At 43.9% G+C, this 12,359-nt stretch overlaps 1 protein-coding gene across 4 annotated transcripts in view; it reads right to left on the bottom strand.

Annotated features, from left to right (window-relative positions):
• The window catches only part of KDM4C (lysine demethylase 4C), a 295,106-nt gene extending 283,875 nt beyond the window's left edge, over positions 1-11,231 (bottom strand). For 2 of the 4 annotated variants that reach the window (XM_072358920.1, XM_072358923.1), the window contains exon 1: positions 10,943-11,220. The gene's annotated coding sequence lies outside the window, so the exon portion shown is untranslated. Of the gene's footprint in view, positions 1-10,942 lie in introns of all 4 variants that reach the window. The other 2 variants (XM_072358921.1, XM_072358922.1) reach the window with 2 other exon arrangements.
• Between the last annotated feature and the right edge of the window lie 1,128 nt (positions 11,232-12,359).

The following is a 12,359-nucleotide window of genomic DNA, read 5'->3' as shown; positions in this document are numbered from 1 at the left end:
TCCCTCTCAGTTCATGAAGAAACTGAATACCGACTTCCCAATCACACTGCAAATGTAGGTAAGGAGTACCTGTTCTAACTCGTGTAACACTTCAATAGAATTGTATCAGACTGCATTGCCAAGTTGCAATAAGATGACCATCTACAAAGTTACACCTTAATCTTACAAAAAAAAAAAAAAAAAAAAAAAAAAAGTCAGTTTTGACTAGTTTTTTCAGTAATTTGCTGTCTCATTCCTCATTTAAGGAAAGGGAAGATTTGGAGATTTGGCATTGAGGGACAAGGTTTAAGGGATATGGACATGATCTGCTTGACTAGACGATCTTAATGCTCTTTTCCAACCTTCACAGTATCACAGTATCATGCGAGTTGGAAGGGACCTTAGAGATCATCGAGTCCAACTCCCGGGATTCGAGCCCTTCTGTGTAGCAAAGCAGCATTTCTGCCACTTGCGCCACAGGGGGGATTTGAACCCCGGGCCTCCGGTGTTGCAAGCAGCACCTTATACCACTGCGCCACCGGAGGCACACAACCTTAATGATTTTATGACCCTATCTGTCTGCAAAACATAACACATCTACAGTTTTGTTACTAAACCATGTCATCTTACATTGCTTGTATGTTAGCATACTAGCCAGTAGTTTCAATAGCTTCACATCTCTCTTAGCTTGGATATGAATCACTTAAAGGGAATTTCTCAGTTTTCTTGTATATCTTTGCGTGTTTCACACTCCTGCTAGCATTCAAACCTTCAGCCTGCTTCTTGTGCCTTATGTTTTTGCCTTCCTACTTCTCCTAGAAGACCACTCTCCATTTTTAACAATTACATTTCTTTTTTCCACAATCCCCTTTTCTACCCTCCTTCCTACATTAATTTCCACGTCTGATTGAAATGAAATTAACTAGATTTCTGCAAGTCTCCAGTGATTAGAAATTAGTACTATTTTAATTCAGGGTTATTTCTGTTATGTAAATTATGTTTATGGGGTCCATATAGGCAAGCACACCCCAACATAGAAAACTGAGATACTTTCCCCTGGTGGTAAACACATGCCATGCATCTAACACATCCTTCACTTAGTCCCATCCATTAAAGAACCACATATAAATTTGTTACGATGACCAATTCCAAGTCAGTGAGATTAGGTTATATCTGAAGTTAAAGCTTGTTTTGCTTGTATCTGTTGTGCCATGTAGTATACAGAGCTTATTACTCCTAATGCTTCACTGACAATAAAATGACATTGGAAAGATAATGAAACAGGGTAGTTGATCTCTCTTTAATCAGTTTTAGCCTTTCAATTTCCTATGTGCTTATGAGTGTACACAAACACACCTCTAAAAGAACTATTTACCGGCAAAAATAAATTAATAGTCCATCATTACTATTTCATACCTTTAAACTACTTCACATACTGTTATACAATACAGCCTGCAGGCACGGTAATTTTTTCCAGAGGGACCTGGGCAGAGCTTTAGCAGTGGGCCCATGACAACCTCATGAAGTTCAACAAACCCAAATGCAAGGTCTTGCACCTGGGTCAAGGTAATTGCCATAGAAGAGTAACATTCTGTATGCTTTAGCATTGTAATTCACATCTGTTATGGGAGACTCTTAATTACCTACACCTACAGCACAGAAACTCACCACACTGTATGCTTGAACACAGACCAAACACTCATACAGAATAAAATGCAGAATGTATGGGACTGTTTTCACTACATTCTAAAACATAACATGACCCCTATGTACAGCTACAGCCAACAGATTCTTCACTACTCAAATTAGTATTGGGCAGCTACCACTTACAGCTTTCCCTAAGCGATCAGTGGACTGATTTTTGTCATGTCTACATCTTCCAAAAGCCTAATTGTGTGAGCAACTGGCTCCAAAGAGTTATAGTAAATGAGGTTACACCAGTCACAAAAGGGGGTCCATTTTAGGACCAGTTCTCTTTAATGTTTTCACAAACTGCCTGGATGAAAGACTAGAAGGCATGCTGAGCATGTTTTGCTGATACTAAACTGGGAGGAGCTTCCAAGTCCATCATGGGTGGAGAGGACTCAAGAAATCAAGATAAATCAGAGACAATCATCAACCACATAAAGTTTAACAAGAGCAAATGCCAGATTCTGAACCTCCAAAGGGGTAACCCTGACTATACTTACAGACGGGGGGATGACACACTGGGGAGCAGCTCCAGTGAAAGAGATCTGGGGGTCTTGGTTGACAGCAAGTTGTATTTGAGTCAACAGTGTAATCAGGCAGCCAGGAAGGCCAACCATATCCTGAGGTACATCAAGCACTGCACTGCCTCCAGTCAAGGGAAATGACTGCTCTACACTGCACTGGTACAGCCTCACACTGAGCACCATGTGCAGTTTCAAGTACCACAGTACAAAAAGGGTACAGAATTATTAGATAGCTACAGAGACGAAAGTTCTAGAGGGGAAGACATAAGGATCAGCTGAAGTCCCCTGGTTTGCACAGTCCAAAGAGGAGACTGGGGGTAGATTTCACTGACATCCACAGCTTCCTCACAAGGAGGAGCAGAAGAACACACACTGATCTATGGTCTCCCATGAGAGTGACTGGACCCTAGGGAATGGCTTGGAGAGACAAAAGAGGAGGTTAACGTTGGACATCAGGATCAAGTCAAGCTGCTGAAGTTCAATAAATATATGCATTACACTCTCAGACATACGGCTTCATTTTTGAATGGCACTCCAACTACCTGCACTGGACATTAAAAGGGAGGGTCCACACATCATTCAACTGATCCTGCATGGAGTAAGCAGGTTGGGTCACACTGGTCAGAGTGGGCTCAAATAGGGAATCTGAGTCATCCAGGAGCCTTTCAAGTGATTATGGACTGGCCCTAGGACAAAGATTCTTGGAATATCAGCAGAAGAGGAGCTTACATGCTGAAGAGGCTCTCTATATAATAAACTGCATAAAATGAGAAGAAATATGCCCTGATCACCAATTGGTCTGATTGCTGCACTGAAGGAAAGCATCAAAGGTGGAAGACTTCTGTATGGAGTCCTACAAGACAAACTGCAGAAGCCTGGACTTTCAGTGGACTTGACTGTGGGCACTACTGCACAGATAATCCATGAATGTGGAACATGAACTGCAATTAAACAAGACAAGTAGGTAAAGTCTCTCTGGTATGAAGGACAACAGCTGAAATAAAAATATGGGGAGGCCTGGTAAACTGACTACATCACACTCACACAAACCTGCCATGGCAAGCACCATGTGCTTGGGCTCTCAAGCCCCACATTAGGCACTGTAAGGACTGCTGTGGTTTAATCCAGCAGGTAGCTAAGCACACAGTTTTTATTTCAACACACAAGTTCTATTCATGAAGACAGAAAATGGAAGAGGAGAAAAGGATAACCGTTACAACAATAACACACATGTATACAGAACAAGCTATGCACAAGCAATGCTCACCACCCACCAAACGATGCCTCGGTAGCCCCTAATCAGTGGATGCCCAGAACACTGTTCTATTAAAGCCAAAACATGCATCATACCAGACATTATCAAAGAAAAAAAAAACAATCAGCAGTGTTCCAGCTGAACCTCAGACAGGTGGCCTTGTATGAAGATACAAGTTAGAAATAATGGTCCACGTGGGTCCCTTTCAACTCAGGAGAGTCTATGATTCTATACTACATTACTAAATATGGTGGAAGAGTTCCCTGTTGAAACACGCATGCGTCATGAAAAATTCCCCAATTCCCTCACAAGAACACAGAATATATTGTTCCCAGAAATGGGAGAAATCTTCCAAGTTTCATCTATCCAGTACACAACAGAGAAACTAATAATTGCATTTAATTAAATTACAAGCAAATTCACGCTGCTAGAAAATTCACTACTGAAGTAAAATGAAAACCACTAAAAAAAAAAAAAACAAAAAAAAACATTAATCTGTAGATAGTAAAAGCATGTGAAAACCTGCTTTAACCTGAAGTCTTACTGTATGAAATCAATTTGGCATTACAATACTCTCAGCCTTATGACTAAGCTATCAGATCTCCAACTCTACACACTTCTTTCTTCTTCTAACACTCAATGAATTAACCAGTATTTTGAGTTTCACCCCTCACCAGCAGGGAATTGGAGTTTCTGGCTTTTATTACACTAGGCTTGACACATTATTCTTCTAAAGACGCTTTCAGTAGACATTTCTTGACTGCCAAGCAGTGCTAACACCAGCCCCCACATCTGGGGAGGAAAAACCACATCATTGGTACAGGTTAGGAGGTGACACGCTGGAAAGGAATTCCACTGAGAAGAACCTGGGCATCCTGGTGGACAACAGGCTGACCATGAGCCAGCAGTGTGATTCTGCGACCAAGAAGATCATCTGTATTCTAGGGTGCATTACAAAGAGCATAGCCAGCAGTTAAGGGAGCTGATTCCTCCCCCCTCCCCTTCTATTCTGGCCTGAACAGAATAGATCTGGAGTACTGTGCTCAGTTCTGGGCTCCTCAGTGCAAGAAAGACAGGAAACTTCTAGAGAGAGTTTAGCAAAGGCCACAAAGATGACTGGGGAGATAAACCCAGCCTCTTATGAGGGAAGACTGAGAGACCTGGGACTGTTCAGACCAGAGAAGGCTGAGGGGCTGTTTTATCAAAGCTTACAAATATCTAACGGGCAGGAGTCAAGTGGATGGGGCCAGACCCCTTTCAGTGGTGCCTGGTGTCAGAACAAAGGGCAACAGGCAGAAACTGGAACACAGAAAGTTCCACCTAAACATGAGGAAGAACTCTTTATTTTGAAGGGGACACTAGAACAGACTGCCCACAGAGGTGACAGAGTTTCCTCTGGAGATACTGAAAAACCCACCTGCACACTTTCCTATGTCTCTAGGGAACCTGCTCTAGCAGAAGGGTTGGACTAGATGATGTTCTAGATCATGGACTAGATGCTGGACTAGATGAAGGTCCCTTCCAACCCCATAATTCTGTGATTTTTCTTATTTTTAATTCCCCCCCTGCAAAAATTTCACACATGCTAACAATGGAACTGTAATTCATTTCAAGAAGAATCAGTTCATCCTGAGAAGAAAAAAACCAAAGTAGCTAACAGGGTTTCTACAAGCTCTGCAAGAGCTGGAAGGGAAATAAGCAGTGAGAAAACCAGTTTCAATCTATAATAATAGTCCCAACAGCAGCTTATAAGTAAAAACTCTGTAAGTTCATCCAGTAATTTATTTTTATAACTTTTTTTTTTAAGTTCACTTCTGCATTTTCCTGCACATTTTTTTTAGACGTTTATAGGCTTCATTTCTAAGTAAATTCCATGTGACACCTCAAACTGTTTCATAAATCAAATTCAAAGGAAATCAGAAACACTACAGAATAGTTCGCTTATGCAACTATTACTGAGCATGCAAACAGTTAATTCTGAAACCAATCTGACTTTGCATAGTTGTCTGAATTGTTCCTGTAGTAGCTGTGCATGCAAATTGTATAACTTGAACATGTACATGGCTTGTGTATTGGTTTTAAATGTACAGATGGAAACAAAATGTACAGAAGGTATATAAGTGAATAAGTAAAGGAAAAACTCACCAATGGTGGTGCCTTGACTGAAGCAGCTGAGGCAGTCCTCCCTGGTGAGCGATCTCCAAGAGATACTGCTCCAGTGGGAGTCAGCCCTTAAATGAGGTCTCAGAGGGGATGGAGTCAAGCTCCACCCCTTCCGGGAGCACAGCTACATCACTCTCACCTGTGCTCCCACAGCTGACCCCATACTTGCCTCAGCTGATTAATCAGAGGTTCAGGCTGTGATTACCAATCTCCCATACAGCTTGGAAAAAGAGATATTAGGTTCTATTTATTAGGAACTCTAAAACAGTAATTTGTGCTACCTGACTTCATTAACAGTTGAACCACAATGTTTAGAGTTTATAAAATGAGGTATTTATAACTTAAACCTCATAATAAGGTATATAGCTATCAGATACCCATCCATTCATAAGGAAAAACAAATTTAAGTTTGAAATGATAGGAGTACTAAATTATTATGGAAGCTTATGGATTATGGAAGCTTATAACACTTGGTATCTAGGCTGGTGTATTGTAAAGCTCTCACTATCATCTCAACTTGACCCTAGGTGGTCGGACAAACTTCATTTCAAGCTTGTGTATTTATGTCCTGGTACTATCTCTAAAGCAATTATTTCCAGAATAAAAAAATGACCTATTTTGAAGCCAGAAGTACTTAACTGGAAAACAACCTGAATTCATCCTGTAGCCATTTATCACCAATGCTATGCTTGCAGTACACAAAACCATCCTAAGACAACTGATTTGGGACACGGAGCTAGAAAAATAAATTATATTTTTTCCTCATTTTCACCTGCAACCTTTTCAAGTGGTTTTTACTTTTCATACTTTGTTTTCATTAAAATCTGTAGTCCACATTTGGTGACAGCCTCTAGGAACAGCAACAGGCAGTTCAGCTTATCCAGTTCCTACAGCTACTAACAGCAGATACCTCTGAAAAAACAATAGAAGAAATGTACGATTACACTTTCCCATCTCAGTCATCAGCAATTCATAGCTCATAAAGTCTTGCAGAGAATATTTCTGCACTTCATACAGTTGCAGGACTTCTCTGTCTGCAACCTTCAAACTCTGTGGGCCTTTAACAACAACAAAAAAACCTTCTGACAAAGTACACCACTATCAACAGTGTACAGAAGGAGATGTTTTGTCTACACTATGTTTTGCATATTTCACTTTCTAATTTCAACTGAAGTCTCATACACATGCTGGAAGCAGTTCTTTATTTTCTCAAGTTCACCTTCAGAGCACACATTACTTTAAGGCCTCTACCACAGCTTCCCCTCAGACACCTCTTTTCTAGGCTGAAAATCCATTCCGTTCTTCTGACTGACCATCTTTACATTCTATTTCTGGAACCAGCAAATTACTTTTAGCTAGGGGAAAGGAACGCAAAAAACCACAAGCAACAGTCAAGACGAGAGCAAACCACAAATTAACACAACGGAGTATCAACATTCTTGAATTAGGTACAGTCCTCAAAGAAGCCTTTACAGATCTCTGTGCAAACATCAGCCTTGTAAACAAATGTAGATGATTTCAAAGAATCCTGAAAACCACAAACTTTTTTTTTTGGGGGGGAAAGGGGAAATATGCTAGATTAATGATGATTAGATTAAAGCTGCAGTCACATGGCAAAAGTCTTTACTAGATGAGGAACCAAGACAGGACAAAGGGGAAAAAAAAAAGCAAGCATTCACAAGCTGAGAAAGAAAGGAGAGTTTTTCACCTGGGCTGCTTATGGCACACCTGAGACTACAGACCTTGTCAGAGGTGCAGAACTAACCATATGACCTTCCTAGCCAGCATCTTTCCTCTCATTAAAGGAAATGAAGTCGTGCAGTTCCCTTTCACTTAGTACCAGAGACTCAACACCAAGCAGCCTGGAAGGAGTCACACATGCAGTTCTGCTGTTATTACTGAAGTGTACACACTGAACTGAAATATATGACTACAAGCACATTTGTGGTATAGCCATACCACGCTTCTATGGCCTGCTACAACACTCACAGCAGCAAAGAAAGCATTTCCTCTGCTCACACAACCTGAAGTCTCCTCATTTCAAAATGATCACAGGCCACCAAATATCCTACTTTTGTCTACCAGGAGCATACCACCTAAAGTGGACTGATAGATCAGTACAAGGGAACCATGCAACTCTAATGCATGGTATTCTATCAGATGATAGAAGCAAGAAGAAAGAATCAGCATGGTGCCTGTGCTGGATTTACAGCTGTAGCATAAGGTATCACCTTGTCATACAAGCAGTGCAAGGCAGAATTTGTTAAGCCACCCACTTAAGGTTTGTACAACAAGATCCTGCAAATGTTGTATCTGAATAAATCCAGAAGTGATTTCCACAGGGGCAATAAAAGAACACTGTGAGCTTCCAAGTATCCCCAGCTTAAACACAAGGTATACTTACAGCACTCCAACCAAAAAGCCTGCCAGGACAATTATTTTCCTTTAAGTACTTTTACTCATTTTATTTTCACTTATTTCTCATCATTTATTTAGGTCAAATACTTCAAAGAGCTAAACCTGAAATCAAACTTGAGCATTAAGAAAACCCCTCATGTTGAGGGATCAAGTTACTCAACTTATTTCTGTTCCTTTATTCACAGCTGTTCTACACTTCCTCCCAACTTCTTAGTTTTCAAACCAAAATTACTCTCTTTTCCCCAAAAAAATTACAATAACTAACAACTAAGCCATAAGCCCAATTATACTTTCTGTAATTTGTAAAACACATTTTAACAAAAAGAAAAGTGAAACAAAACCTGATCTAGAAGAATAATCTGCAGCAAGAAGGCAGACGGAGTGGCTACACAGGTCCACCTAAGGTAAGGCTACCTGCTAACAGCTAAAACTTTAATTTCAGACAAATCTCAGCAGGAAATCAAAGGTCAACAGAGCTAAATAAAAAGAAGAAAAAAAAAAAAACCTACAGTCAAGCAATACTTTATTTTATAGGCAGAAATATCACAAGGGAACTGAGGAATTGCAATGCATTTTGTTTGTGAAGCTCCCCTACAACATCTGCAGTAATCAAGGTAGTTCCCATCCGGCCTGGCAGCAAAACTGATTAAGATACTGAAGAACTTCTTGCAATATTTACTAGAAGACACACTTTGAGTTCTAACTCCTTTAACATATTGAATTAACCTACAGTTAGCCTGTATTTTCCTAAATATGCTGTGCCCCCAGTGTTAGAATTAACCAGAATCAAGAAAAAGAAAACACAAGTTCTTGCTTCAGTCAACTGTATAAGCTACTTCCAGGGAAAAGGTAACTTACCACTACACTTAATATCACAGTTTCAAACAAGGGAAATGAAGTCAGAGCAAAATTTAAGTTCACAACACAGTGAATTATGACACAGCATACTGCTTGAGAAAACTGAAGTATGTTCTAATGCTTTGTATACCCAAAATACAGCTTCAGAAACTTCTTGCAAGAACCGTCGCTGTCATTTAATTACAGAACTACTATCACCTGTGTATAAGATAATGAATTCCTACAAAATATCCTATTAGTCTCTGAATCTAAATGGAAACCAAGAACCTGAGCAATTCTATGACTCCGTGATTCTATAACTCAACATACGACTCATTTGTTTTGAGATATGAAGAGTCATCAAGCAACTACAGGTGTATTTTACTGGATATGCATTAAAAACCTTAAAACTGTAATTACAGTAAGATGTTACCTTCAAAACTCCACGCATATTAAAAATGAACCTATAAATAAACTAGCTTTTCGAATGGGGGACAGGCGAGATTAGGACCTTTGTAAAGCAAATCCAAACAAAACCAAATGCCCCATTCAGCTTTATACTGAAGAAACATCCCCCCTGCAAAAGACAACTACAGAAGAAAAGGTGAGTTGACCACAGAACCAAGAAGCGGCCCGAAAGGACCGCAGAAGTCCTTAATCTCCTCAGTCAACTTCCCTTTTTAGTTATATGCAAAGTCACCAGACTTTGGGCTGCACAGTTACTGTGCCTGCTCATAATAGCTTACTGAAATCACAATAACTAGTATTTTACAGCACAGTCTTCTGAACTAAACACGTTACTGTGGTAGCTGTACATTTACATTTGCTGCAGAATTGTTTACCTTGTTTAAAAATCAGGACACTAGATAAAAAATAACATCACCAAGAGTTAAGGACTAATAATTAAAGAACCTCATTTTCTTCCCTTTTCTGTCATATTTACCACAGAAACCTCAGAGACCAAATAAAAAATGCTGTGCATTTTTTTTAAGATGAAACTAACTAAAGATTTTTTCTCTTACATACACTGGCTCTAATTCTGACCTAGTCACTGTTTTATCCCATCCACGTACTTGGATGAGACATTCTTTCCTGCGTCAGGCCAAGGAAAAGAAACTGCTCTTACACCCATCAGTACCTGGACTGAGGTAAAAGCCAACCACCAGCTGCCCAAAACACGCTGGCACCGCTCCACTTGTTTCAAGGAGCAGAAAGCAAACCGTGCCTGTTCTCCACATCCCTGCATGCAGAAGGGCCTTCTGCGAAGCGTGCATTGCAGCACCAGGCAGACCCAGGGCAAGGCCCGAGCTGCGCCGTAACAACCACGTTCACCCTAAACGTAACAAAGAAAACATCGCAGGGCGACGGAAAACACCCCGCATTACGCTGCTGCTACGTTTATTTCTGGTGGAAAGCGTTTAAGCTTAAGAACTGCTATTTTAGGAACTAGCAGGTAACTTCTGTTCCCGCCGTTGCTCACACCTCGGAAAGAGCACAAGCAGCTACAACCTACAGCTCAGCAACACCCGAACAGACGCTCCTTTCTCCGAGTACAAAGTCACCTGTTTTCCCCTCGGTCTCACACACAAGAAAGCGTGACGACGCTCCGTGCAGGAGGACGCGCTCGGCCCAGCGCAGCCCCTCGCAGCCCGTCCGCGCCGTCCGGCAGCAGCCGCAGGCGACCAAGTGCCAGCGGAGCAGGTGCGGGGCGCGCGCCGGTACCGACAACTCACCCCGACGCGGCTCGCAGCCACGTTACGTCAGGCACATCCGAGCTGCGCCGAGAAATGAATGAACCGCGGCACCGGGAGAAGCCCCGCGGATACACCGCGCCGCGTGCCGGCCGCCGACGGACAGCAGGGGGCCGCCAGCCCCGCCGCCAGCGCCCCGAACTCCGGCCGAGCTGCGGAGCCCCAGGGCCGGAGCGCAGACGGCGGCTCCCGCTGCCCGGCACCTGCCCGCGGCTCCCCCCGCCCGCCCGCAACGCGGCTCGCAGCCCAGCCCGCCCCGCCGCCCGCTCCAGCCTCGGAACCCTCCCGCCCACGGAGCCGCCGCCCGGCCCGGAGCCGCCCCGCACCTGTCCGAGAGGAAAGGATCGGGCGGCCGCAGCGAAGAGGTGCAGCCGACCGCGCTGCGGGTACGCGCTGTGCCCCGTCCCGCCCGGACCCAACAAACACCGCCAACCTTCTGCCCCCTCGTTCTCCCCGGGACGGCTTCTTCCGTGCGCCGATGACAGCTGCGCGCTGCGCATGCGCTCAGCCCTCGCACGCCCGAGGTGGGGAGGACCGGGAGAGGGGAGCAGCTCGGAGGCCCAGCGGGAGGAGCACGTGACGGGGACGAGCGCTCACGTCACGTGCCCGGCGGCTGCCGATGCCGGCGCCGCCCCCGGGCGGAGCAGCTGCGGGCGGGGAGGATGCGCCGCGCGCGCGGCGGGTCACGTGGTGCCGGCTGGCGGGCGGCTGGGGGCGGTGGGTCGGTGTGGGGTGAGCGGCGCCGGGCGGGTGCTGCGCTGTGGAACAAGCCGGGCTTGGCGGAGGGCAGTGCTCGGTCGGCTCTGGTTGGCTCGTGTGTGCCAGTCCTGCGCCGTCACGTCCCGTCATGCCTTGTCCCGGTCTTTAACAGCACTTTTATCCCTGTGTGGCGGAGACTGAGCCCTGTTACGCTGTCGTGTATTTAGTATTTATCGGTTATCACCCTCTGTCTCCCACCCTAGCTTGAAGGCTTTTGTTAAAGTAGCAAAAAGTGACCAGAAGATAACTAAAGAAGAAGTCCCTTCAGGTGTTGGGAGTTGGGATCGTTCAGCTTGGAGAAGAGGTCTTCCTTCCTTCTCTTGCAATCTTCCAGTCCTTGAAAGGAACTCAGAAGCAGGAGGGGGACCGACTTTGTACAGAGGTAGAAAGTGACAAAGGGGAATGGATTTAAGCTGAGAGACGGGATGTTTAGATGAGATGTTAGAGAGAAATTCTTCACTCAGAGGGCAGTGAGGTGCACAGGCTGTCCAGAGAAGCTGTGGATGCTGCATCCCTGGGAGCATTCAGGGCCGGGCTGGATGGGTTCCTGGGCAGTCTGATCTGGTGGTTAGCAGCACTGCTCACAGCAGTGGTTGGAACTGGATGTGCTTCAAGGTCCATTGCAACCCAAGCCATTCTGTGATGTGTTTCTTCAAACGTCCTGTTATCATGAAAGAGCTCTTTCTTTAGACCAGAATTTAAGCACTGACAGAACACCACTGACTTGAAAATGTAATAGAACCTGAAAATGTTTCTTGAAAATGAGTGTATCTAACTTACTCCGTGCTATAACTTCATTGTGCTAAGAGAATTTCATGCTGATTTGACATCTGGTCTTAGTACTACACCTTAAAGATTGCAGTACTGTGTATGCAGTGTCTCCAGCCTCAGGAAAACTCCTGCAGCCATCTTTAAAGATCTCTCTATGGCATTGCTGCTTCCAGTAGTGTCTGAAACGAGCCATCCTCATCTGCCCTAGGAAAG

This window comes from Excalfactoria chinensis, chromosome Z (assembly GCF_039878825.1).
Source record: "Excalfactoria chinensis isolate bCotChi1 chromosome Z, bCotChi1.hap2, whole genome shotgun sequence".
Classification (NCBI taxonomy): Eukaryota; Metazoa; Chordata; class Aves; order Galliformes; family Phasianidae; genus Excalfactoria; species Excalfactoria chinensis.
Note: the sequence above shows the minus strand (reverse complement) of the source record. Positions and strands in the feature narration are given on the sequence as shown.